The sequence below is a fragment of the Mobula hypostoma genome, chromosome 1 (assembly GCF_963921235.1).
Source record: "Mobula hypostoma chromosome 1, sMobHyp1.1, whole genome shotgun sequence".
Lineage (NCBI taxonomy): Eukaryota > Metazoa > Chordata > Chondrichthyes > Myliobatiformes > Myliobatidae > Mobula > Mobula hypostoma.
Genome location: NC_086097.1, coordinates 13,304,987 through 13,317,223, shown reverse-complemented (window position 1 = coordinate 13,317,223; position 12,237 = coordinate 13,304,987).

The following is a 12,237-nucleotide window of genomic DNA, read 5'->3' as shown; positions in this document are numbered from 1 at the left end:
CCTCAGTTATATCAGCTGCTTCATCCATGTTGACTGAATAGAAAATCACGTTTGTATATTCAACATCTCTATATCCTGAAGGGGGAGTGAGCGTCATGGAAAACAGTTCATAGACGTGACTTACCCATGGAGGTGGGTGGAATGGAGAAAACAGGGACCAGAGCACACATCTCCTCAGTTCTCAAAAACAGCCCAGAGTTCTACTCTTATCGAAATTCCAGTCTTTGGAGGGAGAAGAGATTATAAAATAAAATACATATTGGGTGAATCTTCCCATTACAGGTTAATTTCCAGTAAATTCCTACTGGGAGAGGTGGAATAACAAATGTTTAACAAGTGAATCGCTGCACAGATGCCAGAGACCTGCCAACAAAGAGCTGCTGGCATCAATGGACCACCATTCCAGGAGAAATCACTATCCCGAGTGCAGGAGAAATGGTGGTCAGCGGAGTGGAGGGTACTGACCCTGAGGTGAAAAGCATTGCATGTTTCTTTTCTCAGAGAGTGATTTATCTGTGGAATTTGGTGTCCGAGAGAGTGGTGAAGAATCTTTTAAGGTGGAAGCAGGTAAAGATTGAAAGATTGGGGCACAGAGGATGTCCTCCCACAGTCCAAAGACGTCACGATTAGTAGGTTAATTGCTCATTGTAAATTGTCCCGTGATTAGTTCGTTCATTCGCTATGTGTCATGTCATTATGACGTGGGTGATCATGGTCTTTCCATGACCATGATTGTTCTTGGAAATGTTTTCTACAGGAGCTGTTTGCCATTGCCTTCTCCTGGGCAGTGCCTTTACAAGACGGGTGACCCCAGCTATTATCAGTACTCTTCAGAGTTTGTCTACCTGGCATCAATAGTTGCATAACCAGGACTTGTGATATGCACCAGCTGCTCACACAGCCATTCATCACCTGCTCCCATGGCTTCACGTGACCCTGATCGGGTGGGGGCCGGGGGCGTGGGGGCTAAGCAGGTGCTACACCTTGCCCAAGGGTGACCTGCAGGCTAGTGGAAGGAAGGAGCGCCTTACACCTCCTTTGGTCGAGACATACTGTATTCCCACCCCACCACCTGACCTGTGATCAGGCTAGGCTTAAATCAGTGATTTGCTGGGCAGCAAGGCTGGAAAAGCCTGTTCTGTACTGTATCTATCTGTCAATCAATCAATCAATCAATCAATAATAAAAATAAAAGGATCCCCAAATGATCTTTGAGGATAAAGTCCCAAGTGATTAACTGATGGCACTGTGTTGTGAGAGTTGAAAAAGTGTCATGCTCTCTTTAGATCAGAGGAAGTGAAGAAGCAGTTTGATGGTGGTGGGTGTCCAAAATCATGAAAAAGAGAAACCTTTGTTGCAGTTGAAGCAGACAATTTTAAGATGTTTGGCAAAAAGAACTACTGACAAGCTGTAGGAAATGTCGGGATGGACCTGGCTGAAATTTATCGATTAATCCAATAGGGTGTTCCTCCTCTCAGCCATTGAACAGCTGTGATTTTGGGACTTTGCCCCATGCACTTACAAAGGTGGAAATCTAGGGCTTGTTAACTGACTGAATCCACCTGAACTCTGTCCCTGAATTCTCCTGCTGATTACCACATTACAGTGTTGGATCTCCATTCCTCTGATGCCTTAAGTCTTAGTTTAAGACCATAAGACATAGGAGCAGAATTAGGCCACTCGGCCCATTGAGTCTGCTCCACTATTCCATATTCCATCATAGCTGATTTAGCCACATTCACCTGCTATCTCCCCGTAACCTTTGACATCTTGGCTAATCAAGAAGCTATTGACATCTGCTTTAAATATACCCAATGACTTAGTCTCCACAGCCATCTGTGGCAATGAATTCCAAAGATTCACCACCCTCTGACTAAAGAAACTCACCCTCATCTCTGTTCAAAATGGACCTGCCTGTTTTCCGAGGCTGTGCCCTCTGCTCCTAGACTCCCCCACCATAGGAAACATCCTGTTCACATCCTTCTTATCCTATCTAGGCCTTTCAATATTTGACAGGCTTCAATGACATCTCTCTTCATTCTTCTAAATGATCATTCTTCTAAATTTCAGTGACTACTCACCCAGAAACATCAAATGCTTCGCATAAGATAACCCTTTCATGTCCAGAATCATTGTCGTGAACTCCTGTGGACCCACTCTAATGCCAACACATTAGCTTGATGCTGTTACAGCCCCAGGCATTCCAGAGACTGGAGTTTAATTTCGGCGCCGTCTGTAAGGAGTTTATATGTTATCCCTGTGAACTGTGTGTGTTTCCTCCAGGTGCTCCACTATTCTCCAACAGTAGAAATATATACTGGTTATGTCTACTGGTTAGTAGGTTAACTAGTCATTGTTAGTTGATTAAACTAGGGTTAAACAGGTGGATTGCTGGGCAGTGCAGCTCATTGGGCTGGAAGGACCTGCTCTGCATTGTATCTCTAAATAAATAACAGATAAATAAAAATGTTTAAATTGTAGATATTCCGACACCTAGAGTCACTTTATGTACGTACAATCTGTCTATGTATATATGCTAATCTTATGTATTTATATTTATTGTGTTCCTTACGTTTATTGTGTATTTTTTAGGTTACATCGGATCTGGAGTAGTAATCATTTTGTTCTCTTTTATACTTGTGTACTGACGAATAACAATAAACAATATTGAATATTGAACCTTTTACTAGCTGATCAATATCTTCCTGCTCTCTATCAATCAAACTGTCATCTGAAGTCTTATCTGCAACAACTGTAATCTTTGAGGGCCTGGCTGCTCTTCATAACTCCTCTCTGGGCTGTAAAGTCCAGACGGCCAGTGATATACGTTCTCTGAATCCAGGCCACTTACGCACACAAAAGGTAATTCCAGTTAGCTGGGGGCAGTCCAGCACAATCTGACCCAATAGTGTCACACAGCTAATTGTTGTCAGCTGGAATATGCTGTCAAAAAGAGCCAAATGGAATTCAAGGAAAACTTTAACATTGAAATGGAAAAGAGCTGAGGAGCAAGACTAGTTAGATAATTCTTACAAATAAATAGCACAGACACAATTGCCTGAGTGGTCTTTGTACAACTCTTCTATCCCATATCGTCAAGGAGGTCAGGAGATATAGACAGTGAATGAGACATAGATTCATCTTACTAAATGATGGAGCAGGTTCGATTGGCCCATATTAATCTCATCCGGTCCATTTCCGTTCTCAAAGGAAATCCATCAATGCCGTCTCTCATCCACCCACTTTCCTACAAACTACTTTCTCTCATAAACCTCTAAATTTTGTGTGTCTCCCCACCCCCTCCCGCCAACTCTTCAGCAGTCAGCCGTGCCACAGACAATTTAGAGTGGCCAAATATCTTACTAACCAGCACATCTTTGGGACGTACGTGGAATCTGGAGCAGCCAAAAGGCCAGGGTGAATGCAGTCGCAGGGAAAATGTGCAAACTCTGTGCACACAATCGCGAGGTCAGGCTTGAGCCTGGGTCTGTGGTGCTGTAAGCCAGCAGCACAACCGCATTTTCATTTGGTCACCCCTCCAGGCAGCTCCTCTTTTGTATAAGCTTACCTCAGTAGCCATCACCGCAATATTGGTTTTGAATGCAGCACTAGACTGTGCTGGGAGCAACAGTCAGAGAAAACTCTCGTCCTATTTTAAGGCCAATTGCTATGAGAAGTGGAGGCCAGCCTTTGTGAGATCAACTCTTTCAAAAAGCATAATAAATTACAGAGAACATACTCTGTTTTTGATCTAATATTTGAGCAAAATGCTATTGTCCCTGACCATTTAATCATCATCACAGCTTTGCTGTGTTATATTCTCAATGAGGACATAGGCCTCGATAAAGAAAATGGATCTTGTCACACTTTCTCGAAATGAGTTATATAAACCATAACACTGGTAAAATTTTAATGATTCATTATTATGCTTGTAAAAAAGGCCATGCGAAGAAAAAGAACGTAAAATACTCTTCTTTATTCTGCAATGTATCATGGTTTTGAAGCACTGTCAAGCAAGACATTTTTTACAGTAAAATAATTTTCACGTTAGTCACGCAAGGACCGTTTAGTGTGAATTTATTCTTGCTATGAAGATTTTACATTGCTAAATCATTACTTGAAATGGTAGGCTATTAGTATGAAAATTAATTTATGTGAAATAATAGATTTCTGGGAAGTAAATGAAGTATTGGTTCCTTAATATTGTTTTAGCCGAGGTGGTAGTAGGGATAAGCTCCCTCTACCTGTTAAATGCTCCCAAAGGCGTGCTTCTCAAATAGCTTCTGACAACCAAGTCCAGTTCCTGGCCTTCACATGTGGTTTAGTTAATAAACCTGACAGAACCATTTCTACTGATAAGACAAGGGGCAAAGACAAGGCGGGTTACTGGCACCTTAACACCAGTCGCTTCAGGCAGATGGGGCTCGTGGGTGGCAGCTCATCCTGGAGAAGGAAAACTCTGACTTCAAACCTCTGTTACTTTGCGGCTATTTCCACTCACGGGGAAGGCTTCGGGAGTAAACCCCAAGGAAATATCTGGAGCTGAATTTCCCAAGGCAGTCCTTCATTGAGTTCGACGTTAACTGCCAACTCCTGTGACACTGCTGGTGCCAAACTGTATCGGTCTCTGATGTTCCTTAGGGTTCATCATCTGAATGGAGAGGGGAAGCCTGCTACATGGGCAACAGCTTGCTCTCCATATTGTATTGCCCTGGCTTGTATTGATAGCTGGGATGCAACCTCCATGTTTGATGTTTAGCATCACAATGACTTGTATGCGCATCTGTCCTTCCTATTCTCAGTTCCTTTCTCCTCCTAAAGGTGACGCACAAGCTGGGATATGGTTCCCAGTTTGTTCCATCTTTTGCTGACATCAAAAGCATTATTAGATTTTAGGGTCTGAGAATGATGGAGCACTAAATAGATCCTTCATCCCTTTATGTACTGACCATCAACCACATCTCTGCAGTCAGAATGAGAATGAGGTTTATTGTCACTGATATATGTCATGAAGTTATGCAGCAGCTACACAGTGAAGTAAACTACTGTAAGTTACAATAAAAAGTAAATAAATAATTCAAAAAGAAAGCAATAAAATGAGGTAGTGTTCAAGGGTTCATGGGCCGATCAGTAATATGATAGCGGAGGGGAAGGCGCTATTCCTAAAAAACTGAGTTTGTGAGTTCAGGCTCCTGTATCTCCCCTTTGTTGGTGTATGCAACATATATCCCTTCACTATAATTCAACATCCACAACACCATAGTAGGATCCCACCTCAGAACAGAAATTACTGGAAAAATTCAATAGATCAGGAAGTACTTTGAAAAGGAAAACAGCTGACATTTCGAGTCTGGGACCCTTCAGGTTTTATTTGGTATTGTCAGTGTCTGGACTTTTATTAACTTCCACAGGTAGAAATGAGAAGAGGGCATGTCATGGATGGTGAGGTGCTTTCATGATGGATGCCACCATCTGGAGGCATCGCTTTCTGAGATTGTCCCTGCCGGTGGGGAGGCTTGTGCCTGTGATGGAGCTGGCTGAGTCTAAACACCCTCTGAAACCTCTTACTATACCTATGCATTGGCACCTCAATACCAGACGATGATACAACTCGTCAGAATGCTGTCCACAATACACCGGTTGAAATTTTCTAGAATCTTCTAAGTAAATTTATTGGCAAAGTACATATATGTCACCACATGCAGCCCTGAGATTCATTTTCTTGCGGGCACAGTAAATACAAGAAACGCAATAGAATCAATGACCCAGCAGAAAAGACAAACAGTCAATATGCAAAAGAAAAATACAACAAGTCATGCAAATACAAAAAGAAAAAGAGAAAATAGAAATAGTAATAATAATAATAAATAAGCAATGAATATCAAAAACACGGTAAGAACAAACCTTGAAATTGAGTCACAAACAAGAGAAAATCTGCAAGTGCTGGAAATCCAAGCAACACACACAACATGCTGAAGGAACTCAGCAGGCCAGGCATCATCTATTGAAAAGAGTACAGTCGACATTTTGGGCTGAGACCCTTCGGCAGAATTTGGGTCCATAGGTTGTTGGAACAGTTCAGTGATGGGGCAGTGAAGATGAGCGAAGTTATTCCCACTGATTCAAGAGCTTGAGGTGTAATGGCTATTTCTGAACCTGGTGGTGTGCTTCCTGAGGCTCCAGTACCTTCTTGCTGATATCAGCAGCAAGAAGAAACATACCAACTCTCTTCAAGCACCAATCCAACATTACACCCAATTTTAACTCTCTCCACTTTCTCGTGAACCTGTTGCAGATTCTATCTCTGTGGCCAATGCTGGAATGTGGGAGGTAACTGGAATACCAAGTGGAAAATCATGGACACCATAAAATTCCACATTTGAGGTTAGGATTGAACCTGGTTGTCTTGTGGTTTGAGACATCAGAACTACTGGCTGCACCATTTTGCTGCCCAATAAACTGCAATATTAATTCAGCAAACCTTCTTGGGTAAAATCAGCTGCGGGCAGACCAAAGATTGAATGTGGGACTTTTTTTGCTAGCTTGTTGTAATTTCTTTAAGGACAACGTCTTCTTCTATAGTTTCAAAGCCAAATACTCTATAGTGGGGATTAAACAGTGGATGTCATGATAGTATTGTGGTTAGCGCAATGCTTTACAGTTCAAGTGACCTAGGTACAATTCCCGCCGCTACCTGTAAGGAATTTGTACGTTCTTCCCGTGACCGTGTGGGTTTCTTCCCCATTCTTCCCGTGACCATGTGGGTTTCTTCCCAGTACTCCAGTTTCCTCCCACAGTCCAAAGACGTACCGAATGTCAGGCTAATTCGTCATTGTAAATTGTCCCGTGATTAGGCTAGGGTTAAATGGGGGAATTGCTGGGCAGCGTGGCTCAAGGGGCTGGAAGGGCCTACTCCACGGTGTATCTCAATAAGTATATGTTTTTTAAAAATCCGGATATTGGAAGTCTGAATAAAACTGAAATATCACTGGTTTTCCTTTCCTCAGATGCTGCCTGGTCTGTTGTATTTTTCCAGCATTTTCTATTCTAGTTACACAGAACTGAGGATCCTGTTGTGTTGTGGTGATGATGAATTTTTGTGAGGTTGATATGATATATGCTTGTCAATATTAGCATGCATGCAGGTACAATGGTCAGGAAAGATTTAGGGAGCATGGATGAGTTCGGTCAAAGGGCCTACTCCTACTTTGTATGAGTCTACTGTACTTGTGAAGCTGGTTTTGTCTTTTTTTGGCACGTGTGTGCATGTGTGGAAAATAATACATAGGGTATGCGAATAAACTCATTTGTGTGTGTGCAAAGGGGCATGGAAAGAGCTAAGCCTTGCAAATGCAGAATTGCATCCAGTTAGTTGTCTTTGACTACATAATCGGATTTGCTGCACTTCAAAAGAAATTTATTGTTTGTCTAACTATTTAGGTCACTTCAGAGAGACATGTCCAGACACTGCACAAAGAATGCCTGTCATTTTTATTAATATCACATCAGAACCCAAATTCTGCTCTTTGATGGATTACTATCTATGTCCTGTGATTTCCTACCATACCACTAAACATGCCTCTATCACAAGGTACTGAGAATGAGTTCTGGATCACTTCCATGAGGAGGACTATTGCTGCAGGCTAACCTTGTGGCGTCGGTGGAGTAGGAGGTGAACAACTGAAGTCCTGGTTTCATCTTATCCCTCTGGGCAGAGAAACATTTAGAGGATTGCAAGAGAAGTTTGTGAATTATGAATGTAACGCGCTGTCAGGTTTCACTGCTAATGTAATCGTTTCTCTGTAGCAGCAATGTTTGGGTTATGGCTGGAGATAACAGGACCATGGATGCATGTTAGCCAATCAGGATTTTGTTGCCCTGTCTTGTGATTCTGCAAGTAGTTGATTTCACGGGCTTTTGCGAGAGGGAGAGAGAGAGACAAAGAGAGAAGACACAAATGGAGAGATTTGGTAGACCGCCGGACGGGGTGGACTCGGAGCAAGGGTCCAAAGGGCAGCGACAATCGAAAGTGGATCGGCGAAGGGGAAACCGTGAGCTCCAACTTTGTGCACAGACTATTCAATAAGATTTGGGCCCTTTTTCTTTTATATTTCGTTTCTCTACTAACCACATAGTCAAAGTAAGAGTATAAGGCTTAATTATTTAATCGCATATTGTGTACTGTTTGTTATTTCCGGGTACTGTTTTGTAACAGGGGATACATCGCGCAGCATCCACCCAAATGAGATTTCTTAAGTTTGGCCGGGCAGACGGTTATCACCCACTATATTAAGCAGCTAGGTGAAGTGAGTGCTATGTGAGAATCATATAAAAATCATAATGAAATATAAAAGTTCTTGGCTTTTTTTGGAGCTACTGAATACAACTTGCATTTACTTAGCAACTTTCAGAATATCCAGAAGCACTTCACTGTGGAAGACATTAGCAGTATGGTGGCAGTTCCAGATGTCTGGGGTATGAAGTGTGTGAAGTTAACATAACCAGAGAAAAGGCTCTTGGGAGACTGGAAGTCTGAAGGTAGATAAGTCACCTGGACTTGACGTTGTACACCCCAGAGTTTTGAAAGTGATGGCTGAAGAGATCGAGGAGGTATGTTTTGTATCTGATGCTATGTGCCTGCAACGCTGCTGCAAGTAAGTTTATTGTTACACCTGTGCATACATGGACTTGTGTATGTGACAATAAACTTGACTAGGACTTTGAGATTTGTTGCCATTCCAGAGGATAACAATGCTGGTTGGTCTGGAGTCAAGTATAGTCAGTCCAGGGAAAGAGAGCAGACTTTCTTTCCTATTCTTGGTTGAGATGTTAAATCAAATCCGAGAATTTGGACAAACGTGAGTTGTTTTATCTGGAGTCGCAGAGGCTGGAGTGAGATCTGATAGAGTTTTATAAGAATATGAGAGTCAGGGATAGAATAGATAGGTAGCATCTTTTCCCGAGGGTTGAAATATCTAATACTGGAGGGCATGCATTTAAGACGAGAGAGGGGAATTTTAAAAGAGATGTGAGGGGCAAGTTTTTATACTCAACAGAGCAGTGGATTCCTGGAATGTACTATCTGAGGTGGTGGGAGAGGCAGAAACATTCGGGACTTTTATAAGATGTCTAGATGAGCTGAAAAACTGGTCTGGAAATGGCAGATGGAATTTTCAAGCAGACAAGTGTGAAGTTTTGCACTTCATTAGCACCAACCAGGGTATGTCTTACAAAGTGAATGGTAGGGCACTGAGGAGTGTGGTAGAACAAAGGGATTTAGGAATACAAGTCCATAATTCATTGAAAGTGGCATCACAGGTAGATAGAGTTGTACCATGGAACCATAGAACATTACAGCACAGAAACAGGCCTTTTGGCCCTTCTTGGCTGTACCGAACCATTCTTCTGCCCAGTTCCACCGACCCGCACCCGGACCACACCCCTCCATACACCTCTCATCCATGTACCTGTCCAAGTCTTTCTTAAACGTTAAAAGTGAGCCCGCATTTAAAGAAAGCTTTTGGCACATTGGCCTTCATGAATCAATGTATTGAGTACAGGGGATGGGATATTATGCTGAAGTTACATAAGATGTTGGTAAGGTATAATTTGGAGTATTGGGTGCAGTTTTGGTCACCTACCTGCAGGAAAGATGTAAACAAGGTTGAAAGAGTAATATTGAATACACAACAGCCGGAAGGACCCATTCTGTGCTGTATCTCTAAATTTAAATATTAAAAATAAAATAATCAAAATTAGTCCAAGTCTGATCTAAATTTCAAAGGCTCAGAATGAAAGAAATCTGAATCTGACCTGCCTTCATTTCAGATTGGCATACCTTGCAAAATCAACAACATTCACTTTATGTTGCGTATCAGTCTGGTTGGACTCTGCAGTCCCTTGTATTTCTATATGTATGGAATAAATGGACGTTTATTAACTTGTGTCCAAGGGTACCTACATTGGAAAGATAGGGGGAAATGACTATTTGAATCGTTGAAAGAAAGCAGATTTAACTTCCATTCAAGGTCACGAGGAACACTGAGATAGAATGAACAACTGTTGCATTGAGATGACTGAAGGCTCTGGGCAATAATTGTAAGAGATCTAAAGAAAGCTGCTGAATACAGAACGAAACCTTCAATAGATTGAATGGATAGGCTGGAACAATGAGTGGATGGTGCTATTGATATTAAGGGAACAGAGTGGAAGGCAGAACCTTTGGGTAAATAGAAAGAAAGATACAGTATTATTTATACAGCACCTTTCACAAAATAGTAAAGACCCCAAAGTACTATACATTCATTGATATGATTTTTGAAGTTATGTCAGTGTTGTAATGTACACTCAGTGGCCATTTTATTAGGTACACCTGCTCATTAGTTCACATATCTAATCAGCCAATTGCGACCTCCCCCCCCCCCCCGGCTTGGGTGGTGGGGTGGAGATTCATCTCTACCAAAGGAGGTGTAAGGCACTCCTTCCATCTGCTAGCCTGCAGGTCACCCTTGACCCAAGGTGTAACACCTGCTGAGCCCAGCTGATCAGGGTCATATGAAGCCATGGGCGCAGGTGGTGGATGGTTGTATAACTGCTGGTGTATATTGCAAGTCCTGGTGATGTGACCACTGACACTAGGCAGATAATCTCTGAAGAGTATTGATAATGGTTGGGGTCATCCATCTTCTAAAGACACTGCCTGAAAGAAGGCAGTGGCAAACCACTTCTGTAGAACAATTTGCTAAGAACAATCATGGTCAGCGAAAGACCTTGATCACCCATGTCATGAGACACAGCGCATAATCATGATGATGAATTAGCCAATCATGTGACAACAAGTCAATGCATAAAAGCATGCAGATATGGTCAAGAATCTCAGTTGTTGCTCCGTCCAAACATTAGAATGGGAAAGAATTGTAACCAAAGTGACTTGGACTGTAGAATGATTGTTGGTGCCAGATGGGGAGGTTTGAGACCTCAGAAACTGCTGACCTCCAGGGGTTTTCATGCACCACAGTCTGTAAAGTTTATAGAAGATGGTGTAAAAAACAACGAAAAGATATCCAGTGAGTGGCAGTTCTGTGGGTAAAAATGCCTTGTTAATGAGAGAGGTCAGAGGAGAATACCCAGACTGGTTCAAGCTGACAGAAAGGTAACAATATGTCAAATAACCATGTGTCACAACAGTGATGTGCAGAAGAGCATCTCTGAACACACGAAATGTTGAACCTTGAAGTGGAACCTTGGACCTTGAACCTTGAAGCAGGAAACCTCCAACATAGACTCTGTGGCCACTTTAATAAGTACAGGAGGCAACTTCCAAAAAACGACAATGCAATAACATGTGGTGCTTTTACTGGCATTGGCCAGGGCATTGGAGATAGCCTATGTGCTCTAGATGAGACCACCCTCAGGGTGGAGGAGCAACACCTTATATTCCGTCTGGGTAGCCTCCATCCGGATGGCATGAATATCAATTTCTCCTTCCGGCAAAAAAAAAATTCTCTCCTTGTCCCTTCTTCTTCTATTCCCCACTCTGATCTCTAACATCTTCCAAACCTGCCTATTACCTCGTCCTGGCTCCCCTCCTTCCCTTCTAATCTCCACTCTCCTCTCCTATCGGATTCCTTCCTCTCCAGCCCTTTATCTTTCCCACCAACCTGGCATCACTTATCATCATCTCTCCCCCACACCTTTTTATTCTGGCATCTTCCCCCTTCCTTTCCTGTCCTGAAGAAGTGTCTCAGCCGGAAACACTGACTGTTCATTCAATTCTGTTGATGCTGCCTGACCTGCTGTGTTCCTCCAGCATTCTGCCTGTTTTACATATTTGCTCTTCTTTGAAACATTGGCCAAGAAGTTTGTACATCCCCCTCAAGAGTGGTTCATCAGATTGGTTCATCTGCAGGATGCCACCTCCTTTGTTGAAGATTCTCCTATAGTACCACAGTGCAGAATTGATTTTCCTGTTGAAGTCTTTGATTTGGGAGTTGCCTCTGCAACCTTATGAGTACAGTGCGAGTGTTGACAACTGACTCACTGTAGAGCAGCAGCACGAGTAAGCCATGCATCAAAGCACAGAGGGTTTGAGAGGACAATAAATAGCTGAAGGACATGGCTTCACTAAGACTTACTGTATATCATAGTGACTTGTTTGGTTGCAAACTGCTGTACCTGACAAAGGATCAAGGCAATGATAAATGACTCGCTATGGTAATCAAGAACTACATTACACAA